Source organism: Littorina saxatilis, linkage group LG6, assembly GCF_037325665.1.
Source record: "Littorina saxatilis isolate snail1 linkage group LG6, US_GU_Lsax_2.0, whole genome shotgun sequence".
NCBI classification, from domain to species: domain Eukaryota; kingdom Metazoa; phylum Mollusca; class Gastropoda; order Littorinimorpha; family Littorinidae; genus Littorina; species Littorina saxatilis.
This window is the reverse complement of record NC_090250.1, coordinates 47,003,885-47,017,752: the sequence shown is the minus strand read 5'-3', so window position 1 is coordinate 47,017,752 and position 13,868 is coordinate 47,003,885. Positions and strand designations below refer to the sequence as shown.

The 13,868-nt window shown below is 42.7% G+C and overlaps 1 long non-coding RNA gene across 1 annotated transcript; it reads right to left on the bottom strand.

Annotated features, from left to right (window-relative positions):
• Positions 1 to 659: 659 nt before the first annotated feature.
• LOC138969361 (uncharacterized) lies at positions 660 to 13,347 on the bottom strand. Its single transcript, XR_011456432.1, has 4 exons — positions 12,306 to 13,347; positions 10,041 to 10,179; positions 9,562 to 9,679; positions 660 to 5,477 (listed from the first exon to the last, which is right to left on the bottom strand). It is a non-coding gene; the product is annotated as an uncharacterized lncRNA (long non-coding RNA).
• Positions 13,348 to 13,868: the final 521 nt, after the last annotated feature.

Sequence of the window (13,868 nt, the reverse complement as noted above, 5' to 3'; positions counted from 1 at the left end):
TACAATATATTACCTTACTGGGAGAATGCAAGTTTCCAGTACAAAGGACTTAACATTTCTTACTTACTGCTGGACTAAAATCTTTACAAAAATTGACTATATTCTATACAAGAAACACTTGACAAGGGTAAAAGGAGAAACAGAATCCGTTAGTCGCCTCTTATGACATGCTGGGGAGCATCCAGTAAATTCTTTCTCGTCCCAACCAATATGGGACTCCCCCCTAGCCCGCGGGGGGTATTTGGTGTTTAACGTCGTTTTCAACCGTGCAAGGTTATATCGCGACGGGGAAAGGGGGGAGATGGGATAGAGCCACTTGTTAATTGTTTCTTGTTCACAAAAGCACTAATAAAAAAATTGCTCCAGGGGCTTGCAACATAGTACAATATATGACCTTACTGGGAGAATGCAAGTTTCCAGTACAAAGGACTTAACATTTCTTACATACTGCTTGACTAAAATCTTTACAAACATTGACTATATTCTATACAAGAAACACTTAACAAGGGTAAAAGGAAAAAAAGAATCCGTTAGTCGCCTCTTACGACATACTGCGGAGCATCGGGTAAATTCTTCCCCCTATGAAAGACTTTCTTTCTTTATTTGGTGTTTAACGTCGTTTTCAACCACGAAGGGTTATATCGCGACGGGGAAAGGGGTTTGTTTGTTTGTTTATTTGTTGCTTAACGTCCAGCCGACTACGCAGAGCCATATCAGGACGAGGAAGGGGGGGATGAAGGGGGCCACTTGTCAAGCGATTCCTGTTTACAAATGCACTAACCCATTACTTGTGTCCCAGCAGGCTTTAGTAAAACTAAATTAATACCTACTGGAAGATTACCAGTTTCCAGTATGTTAAAATAGGCTTAACCTATCTACTGCTGGACTTACATCAGAACACTAACAGATTAAACTATACATGAATCGCGAGACAAGCGGCAAGAGAAGAGATTTTTGGAAAAAATACAGGTGAATGAGCAAGAGCAGAAAAAAGAAAAGAATTCATGAAGAACAAGAGGCGAAGCCTTCAAGGCTCACGTAAGAAATCGACAAACAGTAACACAAACTCAATCACTCCGTCACACACACACATACACACACACACAGTAAGCATTGGTAACACTGTGCAAGAAAGAGAGACACTAGATCTAGATCTGTCTGTCTGCATGTAGCCGACTTACAGACACGACTGCCAAATAGTCTCGGCCCGCTCAAAATAACAATGACCGAGACATTCCTTCGCGTGACGTCTAACCCTCTTACGCCATAATGTGACGTCTTCAAATGACGAAATGTTAAAGTTTCTACCACAGACATACACACGCACGCACGCACGCACGCACGCACATACGCACATACGCACGCACGCACAGACAGACAAAGTTACGATCGCATAGGCTACACTTCGTGAGCCAAAAAGAGAGCATGACAGGAAAGAGGAACCAAAAATCTACCTAACAGCAAACTAGAAAGCTCCTGCGGTTCCAAAAACAGGAGGGGCCTTTAATTTCATAACCGCAGTGCCCCACTGCGGGAGGGGAAAGGGGGGAGATGGGATAGAGCCACTTGTCAATTGTTTCTTGTTCACAAAAGCACTAATAAAAAATTTGCTCCAGGGGCTTGCAACGTAGTACAATGTATTACCTTACTGGGAGAATGCAAGTTTCCAGTACAAAGGACTTAACATTTCTTACATACTGCTTAAAAAATTGACTATATTCTATACAAGAAACACTTGAGGGTAAAAAGAGAAACAGAATCCGTTTGTCGCCTCTTACGACATGCTGGGGAGCATCGGGTAAATCCTTCCCCCTAACCCGCGGGGGGTTCAGTTTTCTTGGATTTGTTTGATTTACGTCGGGATTTAAGGTAAGCTACAGATTCAGCGATGCCTTAATTTGTTGATCGATGCATAAAATGCCATAGAGCGGTTCATATTTGCCCGTAAATTACCCTCAAAGCTGAACATGTCGGCGATCGAGCGCCGGAAATGACTGTTCGATGGGTTTCGTAAGTAGAAATGTGCTTTATTTCACAAAATCAGCTCGTATATGACATCGGTTTGGGATTCTAATGGACGATGGAATCACTGAAGATGCAAAGAAGTGCTATTTCGGGGGTAGAATATATCGAACGACCCTGTAGATGAGAGGCGGTCAAATGTGAGAGATGAGCGTACGCGGGGCTGCCGACCGCGAATGGGACAGAAGAAGCACGTGGGAACGAAATGTCTGAAAAGCTTTGAGTTGTGCAATAAAACGGTTGGGTGCATCATACGCGGGGCTGCCGACCGCAAATTTGTAATTTGTTTTGATCAGTAACATAGTCTTTTGTTATAGAATTTTTTGTTTTAATCAAATCAATCATTAGAACTCTCTCTCTCTCTCAATGATAGATAAAAATCCATGATAATCTGCACTCGCCAAAAACATCAACTTTTAGAAATAACTCCGAGTTTGTCCCTAAATGAGCACCCCATTGAGCAAGTAGCTGAGCACTGTTTATTGGGACTAATTGTTGATAATAATCTGAGATGGCATACTCACAGCAATGAAATTTGCAAGGACATTGCTAATTATGTGTTATCAAATTTCTCTTATCAAAGTTGCAATGCATTATTAATTTTGACACACAAACTCTTTTACAAGGCCCACATAAACCCCCACATTGATTATGCTTCTATTGCCTGGGACGGGTGTAGTGAGGTTCACTTGAAGAAGTCGCTCCAGCGAAGAGCTGATAAGTTAATTCTGCCCAGTTCATCTCTTCCTACCAACAAAAAGATGGAAAGTATAGGGATGTTAAGCTTAAAGAAGCAGATTTTAATAAATGTTAATTTATGTACAAGTCATCTATCACGAAGCCCCAACCTATCTTGTACAACTCTTCAAATCATCTCCGTCATATTATCCAAACACTAGAAATAACCTTGTTTTGCCAAGGCCCCGCATTGATTTGCTTAAAACAAGTGTTTCTAATATGGTGCATAACTTTGGAAATTTACTGCCTGTAAATATCAGGTCATGTCTGTCATTATTTTCTTTTAAAGTCCGTCCTTAATTGAGCAAGAAGTCGAAGTCTTTATACCAAAAACCCACAGCTACGGCGAAGTACTTTGTACCCTACTCCGCTTCCCAAGTTTTGACATGTGAAGCTACCCGTAGCTCTGCGACGAAAGAGCAGAGTGCATTCCCTTGGACTTCACGCGAAGCTATGCTGAAATTTGTTCAATTAAAGCTCCAGTAATGGTTTACAGAACGATTTAAATCTTCAAGAAAAAAACAGTTCTAACCTTATCGAACACACTTGCAATAGCATTTACTGAATAGCATTAAATGACACAGTTCGTTTGAATGGCTATTTAGCTCGCGTAAACCACACACCTGTTTTCGTGGTTTATCTAACCCCTGAGCCATCGTGAACCCGTGTGATCCACTTTACTTTTTTTACAATTTAGTAGTCAGTTTGGGATTTCAATGCGACTCGCTGTATCTGCTATAGCACGTTATTGTGTACCCCTGAATCTAAAACACAACAAACGGCTGCGAGTCACACGAACTGAGCGGTGGCGGTTGACCGTTCAAAGAAACTGGCGACATGCAGAACATTCGTCTGCTACGAGAAACACGTTTTGCAAGACACGCTTCCGGGCTACCTTTTTTTTTTTAAAAACTATTAAAACTTCTAGTTGTACTGATCTTGTCTTGATGAAAAAAAGAATTCTTTTATGATTTAAGAATGTTTGTGTAACAAGCTGTCAATTTATTATTTAGATTTTAAAAGTTAGTTCTAGCGCCAAAACGAACCGTCCGATTGTCTGATCAAACAATCCGACTGGCCATGCAAAAATAAATTCTTTGAAAATTGCTCGCTCTTTCCGGAGGGTACCAAGGATGTTCTCCAGCGGTGAGTGTTTAAACGAAAGGGTGTTTGTACTGTGTGCCTGACAGTGTCTGTGATGGTTTACGGGAAGCTGAGTGTGCCTTTAAGGGACGAATTCTTGTTCCGGAAGCTTCGCAAAGTGAGCTACGCGAAGTTGACTTAGTCCAATTCAGGATAGCTCCGAGAGCACCTCTCTAACGACTAAGTGTGTTGTGTGTATGTGCATACTGTGTGTGTGTGTGTGTGTGTTTGTGTGTGTGTGTGTGTGTGTGTGTGTGTGTGTGTGTGTGTGTATGTGTGTGTGTGCCACAATGTGTGTGTGTGTGTGCCGTTATCTTAGGGCAACAGCTATAGGGTACGTGTGTTTCTAGGTTGATCAACATTTCCATTGAAATAATGCACCGAACCGTTTTATTGCACAACTCAACGCTTTTCTGACATTTCGTTCCCACGTGCTTCTGCTGTCCCATTCGCGGTCGGCAGCCCCGCGTACGCTCATCTCTCACATTTGACCGCCTCTCGTCTACAGGATCGGTCGATATATTCTACCCCCGAAATAGCACTTCTTTGCATCTTCAATGATTCCATCGTCCATTAGAATCTCAAACCGATGTCATATACGAGCTGATTTTGTGAAATAAAGCGCATTTCTACTTCCGAAACCCATTGAACAGCCATTTCCGGCGCTCGATCGCCGACATGTTTAGCTTTGAGGGTAATTTACGGGCAAATATGAACCGCTCTATGGCATTTTATGCATCGATCAACAAATTAAGGCATCGCTGAATCTAAAGTGTGTCCATACAGTGAAACCTACCTCACCGACACCCCCAAAAATCAAATTGACAAAAGCAAGATTCCTGCGTTAATCGACAAAAACATCAGAACAGATAAAACTGAACATTATCTTATATGTCATTAGCAGAACAATGAAATTTGTATCCAAAACAGTCAGTTTTGCTATCGCATGCCAAACGGTGTGGGTGCACATGTCATTCTTCTCAGAAGCCATAGAAGGCGGAACTTGATATTCTGTGTTGCAGGTTCCATTGTATAGAAACTAACTCATGTACAATTGTAACAATCCATTGCACGCAAGGCAATCACTGATTCACTCAAACAAGCACCTTGTCACATGGGTGATAGATTACATTTGAACTGCCAATGTTCAACCATCACTCTCAGTCTCACCCTTTCTGAAAATATCTTTCAGCAAAAAGTCTTCACAAGAAAGTTATTAGGCAGGCAGTTGCAGCTGATGGTTTTAAGCCACAGTGTGAAGGCCGCAACGAACAGTAGTGCCATGTTGTCTGTATAGAGAGCAGAAGTAAATGCACTTTCAAACAGCAGATATTTGATGTGATGATCTGTTTGAGTCTGAGTCTCTGACTGCTGCACAGATCCAATGGAAGAAGTCAAGTCGAATCATCATTGTGGTTCATACGTCTATAGGCTGCAGCATCTGCACTGACAGGTGACTTGAGGACAGTGCCAAATGTAGACTTGTCAGGTAGTCTTCAATGTTTCCTTAGGAGTCTGGCACTGGGAACCATATGCGAGGTAGCGGTGGCTGGAACTTGTGACCAAGCATATACCTGTAAAAAGTAACCACTGATTACAATCACATATAGATGTTTTTAAGAAATAACAGGATTTTTCTGTGGTGCGGACCAATAAATTGCGGTCCCTGAATATTAACAGTGAGGCGAACAAAGACACACCCCAACCACTGAATACTAGCAATTACAGGTGATTTGGTCCCATATATATATATATATTTCATGCAGTGTTGCTAAATATGTATTTGCTCTCTTCTTTTGAAAGTATGCATATCATAGTTAATAAAAATGTTGGGGGAATGGTGTATAGCTATATATCCCATGACCTCCCTTCTTTGTCTCTGTAATTGTACTCCAGGTATATTTCTTGTAATTTCCATTGTTCTCTTGTTACATCTATGATGTAACCATTGCACTCTTATTATAACACATAAAATAGTGGATAAATAAGGCTGCACGAAATACATCATAGCTGGCTCTACTTTCTGTCGTCCTTGACATTCCAAAATCCACATGTACCTGTCGACCGGATGTGCAAGGGGTAACTACGCTTTTGAGAACTTGCACAAGGGTCGTTCAGTGCAATAGCATTATTTGTATTTTTGACCAAAATATGACATTTTACACAGATCAAGACAGTCAGTGTTCCTCTGAGAACGTGCCATCAACTCCTCTTTTTTTCTTCTCAGGCCTCACCCCCTCAACCCCAAAATGACACACAGTGCTCCAGGGTTTCATTTACTAGTGCGCCCTGCGCCAATGGCGCATTAAATCTGAAAATGTCCTATCACAATTCCCTTCAGTGCGTCAAAGGGCGCATTGAGAATATGTACCACTGTGCCACCAAATATACACTTCACACACACACACACTCACAGGGGCGGAGCAGTTAAGCCAGAAGGGGGGGGGGGGGGGGGGGGGGGTACAACCTGGGGTCCAGGGTCCCGTTGGGGGGTCTGGGGGGCAATTCTCCCCTGAAGCTGAAGAATGTTAGAGCTCTATTTTATAGACAATTTGTGGCTTATCCTTGATTTTAATCATGATCAACTGGTGTCAGCAGCCACTCATTATTTCTTTTAACGTTGGTATTAAATAATGGCAATTTATCTTCACTGATATCCGCTCTCGACATCATATAGTATAGAAGGAAGACGTGTCGCATACTGTGACAACTAAACAATTAACTCCTCCCCCGGGTTTACAGACAGAAAAAGAAATTCAGACAGCCGGGGGGGGGGGGGGGGGGGGGGGGGGGGGGTGACCCCTGTAACACCCCCTGGATTATATGTTGCTGATTTAATTGCATCAGACACCTGAAACTTTTTCAAACCTTTAACTTTAATTTCTTGAAAGTAAATCTCTTCCAATCTTGTGCAAATCTTGACAAACCTTGGGAAACATGACATGGGCGGGGATATAGCTCAGTTAGTAGCGCGCTGGATTTGTATTCAGTTGGCCGCTGTCAGCGTGAGTTCGATCCCAGGTTTGGCGGAAATTTATTTCACAGAGTCAACTTTGTGTGCAGACTCTCTTCGGTGTCCGAACCTCCCCCCGTGTACACTACATTGGGTGTGCACGTTAAAGATCCCACGATTGACAAAAGGGTCTTTCCTGGCAAAATTGCTTAGGCACAGTTAATAATTGTCTACCTATACCCGTGTGACTTGGAATAATAGGCCGTGAAAGGTAAATATGCGCCGAAATGGCTGCAATCTACTGGCCGTATAAAATTTCATTTCACACGGCATCACTGCAGAGCGCCTAGAACTGTACCCACGGAATATGCGCGATATAAGACTCATTGATTAAAAGACCGTGTAGGGTGAGCCATTTTGCTTGAAAACCACGATTTGGAGGACGCTTTTCATTTTCTGGCTCAGCAGATTTTGATTCGCGGTGACTATCGTCTGCTATGTCGTCTGCTACACTACTACCACTCACACTGACACTGTCCACATTCGCGGTGTTCCTGTCATTTTGTCCGGAATCACTTACCTTGGCGAAGGGTAGCAAACCTTGGCCAATTTAGTTTATTTCTTTTTTGGTTGCGACATGATGTTCAAATCCAAATCAAAAGCACTGATTGACTGATAAACTATCGCGAACCGGCGAACGCAAGTATACACTCTGGCATCTATATTTTTTTGCAATGGTTTCCGTTCAAAACATTGATGTTTCGTTTTCGGTATTCGCGAAGGAAATAAACGCCAGTCAGTTGACTATGTACATCGGCAGCAGTTTTAGCAATCAAAGCCTGACCAATACAAAAAAACTGGACAAACTTTGGCCGATTTAGACGAATACTCTTCGGACATTTGGCCGATAGGGACATGAAAGTTTCGGCCAAAGTAAAAAAAAAATCGGCAATTGGCCGAAGGGCCGACCCAAACGACACCCCTTTGATCCACCCCCCCCCCCCTCTTCCCACTCCCAAAACCCTACTCAGCCCCCCCCCCCCCCCCCCCCCCATGTATTGCTGCAGCTAACTCCAAGTACACCAGAATCTTCAAAAAGATGAAGGCAGGTGGAAACTAGAAGAAGAAGAAGAAGCTACTGCTAGTCCCAAAATGTACATCATGAAACTTGAAAATAATCTGAGTCACGGGGTTCTACAAGTGGCGGTGAGCCGCACGTCTCACACTTGTATTCTATTATGCAAGGATATCATATAACATACGTTACTCACCAAATAGGCTGTCATAAATGAAGGACAAGTTTACATGCTCTATCAAAAAAATGAACGAATGAACTGCAATGAGAGTTATCGCACTTTCCAGGAAGCCAGAGTCAAACCTGATTAAAAGCAAAATGACAAATAGAAATTGATGTGTAAAAGAGTAAATAAGGATATTATAATGTTTGAAAAAATGATAAAGTTGAAGAAGAGTGCTGTCAGTCACTTGCTTAGTAGCTACATTTCAGTTAGAAATGGGCGTCTGTTTTTTAATGTACAGCTATAAATCTTTTTACAGATCTTTCACACCCACAAAATATATATCTATATATATATACGACTAGAGTCTGTGTGTCTGTGTATCTGTCTGTGTATCTGTGCGCGATGCACGGCCAAAGTTCTCGATGGATCTGCTTCAAATTTGGTGGGCATATTCAGGTAGACCCGGGACACGACACAACCTGGTCGATATTTCAACACGTGCTCTCAGCGCGCAGCGCGGAACCGATTTTGGTTCCACCTCAGCTATTTTGGTTCCACCTCAGCTTACCCGGGCCCCCATACCGACACACCATAGCCGCTACACCACATCACAACGCCAAAGTTCTCGGTGGATCTTTTTCAAATTTGGACACCGTATTCAGCTACACCCCGGACACAATATCATCGATGAGATATTTCAACACGTGCTCTCAGCGCGCAGCGCTGAACTCATTTTCGTTTTTGTGTTCATTTCACCATTATAAGTAACTCTTCCTTATCTTCTCCAGTGTTTGGCGTTTATCTCCCTTCCTTCGTGTGGCTTTCCCGTTCAGTTGTAAGTTACTACACTGCGCTGTCCACTGCGCTGAGCGTCTTCGGATATTCCCGGCATTCTGTTACTGTTACCTATTTTTAGAAGGTCAACGCAGTGTACAGAACGTAAATTGGACCCGTAAATTATCCTCACTGTAAAAGTGCAAAGGTCGAATCAATTTATAGCCACGCGAAAAATACACTGTCATCTATCTCTCTATAGATACGGCTTCTCTGTGTTTGTGTGTGTGTGTGTGTGAGTGTGTGTGTCTCTATGTAAGCAACACCTGTGCATTCTTCAGTTCTGTTTGTGATGTGGTCTGGCGGCTTTTGTGTAATTTTATGTACTGGCCTTCCTTTGAGAAGCCATAACTTGCTCAGTCCTGTTTGAGTGGAGTTCGCCTCCAAAGGTGATTAACACGGTTACATTCGTCGACAAGGATGGGACTCGATATAGTCAGGAATGGCATTATGGCCACTGAATCATTTTCGTGCTGTTCCCATTCCACGAATCTGGGAGGGACCTAAGCTTGGCGGGTCCATAGTTCGGACCCGCGTACGGCTCTAAGTACTTCTTCCCGGCGAAGCCGGCTACCCGGCGAAGCGGGTATTCATTCTAGTAAGAAGATAATTATGTAAGTCTTTTCTCACCTGCACTTTTTGTCACTTTCAAATACGCTCTTCTTGAACAGGTTCCTCCGCAGCTGTTTAACGCCACCATTCAAGTCATCGTCTGACAATTCAGCAAACACCACCCCTTTCTTCAAAACTGCAATAAAAACACCAACTTAGATTGACCATATTTGAGCATAAGTACAATATTGTAATATTAAATCTTGAGTGTCTGCTATGCAGACTCTCACTCATCAAAACATTTTAATTTCAGTTTTACTTGGGAAAGCTGTCACAGCATAGTAATAGTATGTTTCTGGTACGATATACTTAAAATGAGCATCCACTGTCTGGTTCATCCTTACTGTATTCAAATTGCATACTGAACTCCTAGCTGCCTTTCGCTGCTCAGTCTGCCCACTAAGTAAGGCGTGTATGTAGAACTTCATACTGAATAAAACATTCCATGTGAATTTCTTGAAATTAACTGAACTTTTTTTTGTTAAAGAAAAACTCACCTGTCACGCTTGTCTGGGTTCCCATAGTAACCATAGTCTGCTTCTGGAGGTCTCGCTCTTTCGTCAAAGCATACCGCAGCAAGGTTTGAGTCTGTGGCCCAGTATCTCTCACTTGAGTTTTCTTTCTTGGGTGATCTCTCTGAAACAATCATTGGGAATAGCAAAACTAAGAAAATACCGCTTACTGTCACTTTGTTATCAGTATAACTATATGTATTCAGGGATGTTGTTAGGCGTCGGACATCAGACATGTAACGATGAAAATCCCCAAATGTCCAATTCACATTGCGGCATGTCGGTCAGATGTCCTATCGTTTGCTCCCATGGGGTCGCCTTCACGCGGCGGGAGTGTTTCCACAGAGCTACCCCACCCCTTTACTTCTTTTCTTTTGTCTTATTTCTGCCTTACCAGTCCTTTTACCTATATTTCCTTCCAAGAAAACTCTCCCTACTATTCCCTGCAGTTTTCCAATTCTTTTCTTGTTGTCTTATTTCTACCTGACTGGATCCATCACCTTTATTTCACTTACCAAAAGTCTTCTTTTCCACATCCTTATTTCTCTGCACCCTGCATGTCGTAAGAGGCGACTAACGGATTCTGTTTCTCCTTTTACCCTTGTTAAGTGGTTCTTGTATAGAATATAGTCAATGTTTGTAAAGATTTTAGTCAAGCAGTATGTAAGAAATGTTTAGTCCTTTGTACTGGAAACTTGCATTCTCCCAGTAAGGTCATATATTGTACTACGTTGCAAGCCCCTGGAGCAATTTTTTGATTAGTGCTTTTGTGAACAAGAAACACTTAACAAGTGGCTCTATCCCATCTCCCCCCTTTCCCCTATCCCATCTCCCCCCTTTCCCTCGTCGCGATATAACCTTCGTGGTTGAAAACGACGTTAAACACCAAATAAAGAAAAGAAAGTCCTATCGTTTTAGCCCTGAGCGTGGTCATTGTCCGATATGTACTCCATTCCTTCGGACAGCGCGATATTCGTTAATTTTCATTTCAAGATACAAATCTTCTAAAAGACCGAACGCTCCCGTGTTCAGCTGACACTGAAGTTGCCAGTGCCGCGTGCGGATCTTTTCTTTTGTCGGGAATTCCCGAACCGTTTGGGTATAACAGCGCACTGATCTAAAAATAGTGGATTATTGTTAGATTAGTGCATGCCACAGGAGTACGGGAGACAACTCCAACTGACTGTCGTCTGCTTTTGCAGTGATGTACATTTTTCTAGCAGCCTTTAGGACAATTGTCCTGAAGACTGAAAATCAATAGGACACAGTGTCCTGAGATTGCAATTTCAATAGGACAAAAACACGACTCGTAAAACCGCATTTAAAAAGATTCTTCCACCTACCGCGACTGTCATGACTAGATACTCAAAGGATTGAATCACATTTCAAAGTTATTTGAACAGTTGTCGGGTTTTTTTCACTGCCCATCTGTCGACAATGTTTTTCAGGTAGGCATCTGACCGTTCTGCGGGTCCCTCAAGTTTTGCTTTCAGGATCATGTCCTGGGTTTTGACACACAATCGGTTTCTTCGAGCCGTACACACCAAGTTCTGTGCACTGAATCCTCTCTCAACGATTTATTGCTGAGCCAATGAATGCACTCGAGGCACCATATGGGTTCGGTTTTCTTTTTTTCTTCTTGATCCAACTTGAGGATAAATTAATTCAAAGAATCAGATCCCATATGGTGCCTCGTTCACTCAACAAACTGGTCACACGCAGTGCATACTTTCGCTTGGCAAAACCGAAACCAGCTTTCCTCACGCAGTGTTTACTTTCGCTTGGCAAAACCGAAACAAGCTTTCCTCTTGAAAATTGAACAGTCCGCATGCCCGCTTCATTGTCAAAAACGATCGGACCCTTGACCACTTCTTCTGTAGGTTAATCGGACCTGTGTCCTGCTGGGGTTAAAGCTATAGGTCCTGGGGAAATTGGATCGGTCAGAGACCGGAGACCGACTAAAATGTACATCACTGCTTTTGTTTTCGATATGAGACGAAGCACTGAATTATGCCGCTGAAAAAAACCTAAAGCCTGCAAAAGATCAGCATTAGATCAAACCGATCATTTTGTTTTTCAACTTTTATCCAAATCATGCAGTTTGTAATCAAAGTAAGAGCAATTTTTTTAAATACAGTTATAGTTATACAGACACAGATCTCGACATAAACACACTGACTGGTGAACAAACACACACAGTCACACACACAGTCACACAGTCACACACACACAACAGCGGCGTTCTCTTACCTGTAAATAGTGGGCGTTCAGGCAGATCTGTTCTTGCCTTCTTCATAAGTTGTTGATGGGCCGGCAGTGATCTTTTCTTTGGAGCCTGCCGTTTTTAATGCTTAATAAAAAGTTCCCTTTCTAGAGATAAAGCGGTTGCAGGGATCGGATCGGGCCCAGTGAGCTGCTGTTGGCCCCTGCCCCTGGCCTCCGCCTGTGCTCCGACAAAATGCTTCGTCACCGTGCAAATGTACGAGTCTTTGGTCGTCCGCAGTTTCACTTTCACCCACCTTTTTAGGCTTTTACACTTTTCTAGCTCTTTTCTGGGCTGGGGAAAATAAAGAAACTTTACTCCTTGCATGTCTGGTCGATGTGCATACCTAGAGTCGCTCGAACACACGCCACAGGCGCAGTGTTTATTGACCACTGATTAATGGCGAAGCTATGAGTTGATTCTTCCGGCAGGGACGCTGAAAGGTCAAGGTCAAATCCCCATGGCAAGCGGAACGAAACTTCCTTATTGCAAGTAGAGATTCAAACAAAGCAATGTATCCAGATCATCTAAGAAAGTGATAATAAAACGTTCTGTGTTATTTTTTGATTTTAATATTTGTTGACAAGTTTTAAATATGCTTTTTACTTTTCGAACCGAGTTGTTTACAACATGGTGCCCTAGCAAAAGATAAGCCAATCAAAGAACGTAACGCACATGTAAAAAAGATAAGCCAATCAGATACACCGCTCTAATTTCTAATGTTTCCCAGGCTATATAAGTTGAGCTGTGAACGTGATAGCCTTGGCCCGTATACTCAGTTAAATACTCCATACTAAAGCTCAATAAGGTGCACCGAGAGAGAGAGAGAGAGAGAGAGAGAGAGAGAGAGAGAGAGAGAGAGAGAGAGAGAGAGAGAGAGAGAGAGAGATAGAGTAAACAAGTATGAAACAATAACAACAAAACAACAAGAACATTACACACAAAAAAGGACAGTATTGTCATCAAAACAACAACAACAACAAACACAACAGCCACAACAACAACCACAACAACTGACAAGATTTCTAGGTGTGGAACCTCTCTCTCTCTCTCTCTCTCTCTCTCTCTCTCTCTCTCTCTCTCTCTCTCTCTCTCTCTCTCTCTCTCTCTCTCTCTCTCTCTCTCTCTCTCTCTCAATGATGGCTCCTTCGCTTGGGGTATGCAGTGCCAGGTCGTTCCGAAGGCACTGCACTTCTACTTAATTTTAATTTTATGCAATTTATATCGCGCACATATTCAAGGCGCAGGGATTTATTTATGCCGTGTGAGATGGAATTTTTTTTACACAATACAACACGCATTCACATCGGCCAGCAGATCGCAGCCATTTCGGCGCATATCCTACTTTTCACGGCCTATTATTCCAAGTCACACGGGTATTTTGGTGGACATTTTTATCTATGCCTATACAATTTTGCCATGAAAGACCCTTTTGTCAATCGTGGGATCTTTAACGTGCACACCCCAATGTAGTGCACACGAAGGGACCTCGGTTTTTCGTCTCATCCGAAAGACTAGCACTTGAACCCACCACCTAGGTTAGGAAAGGG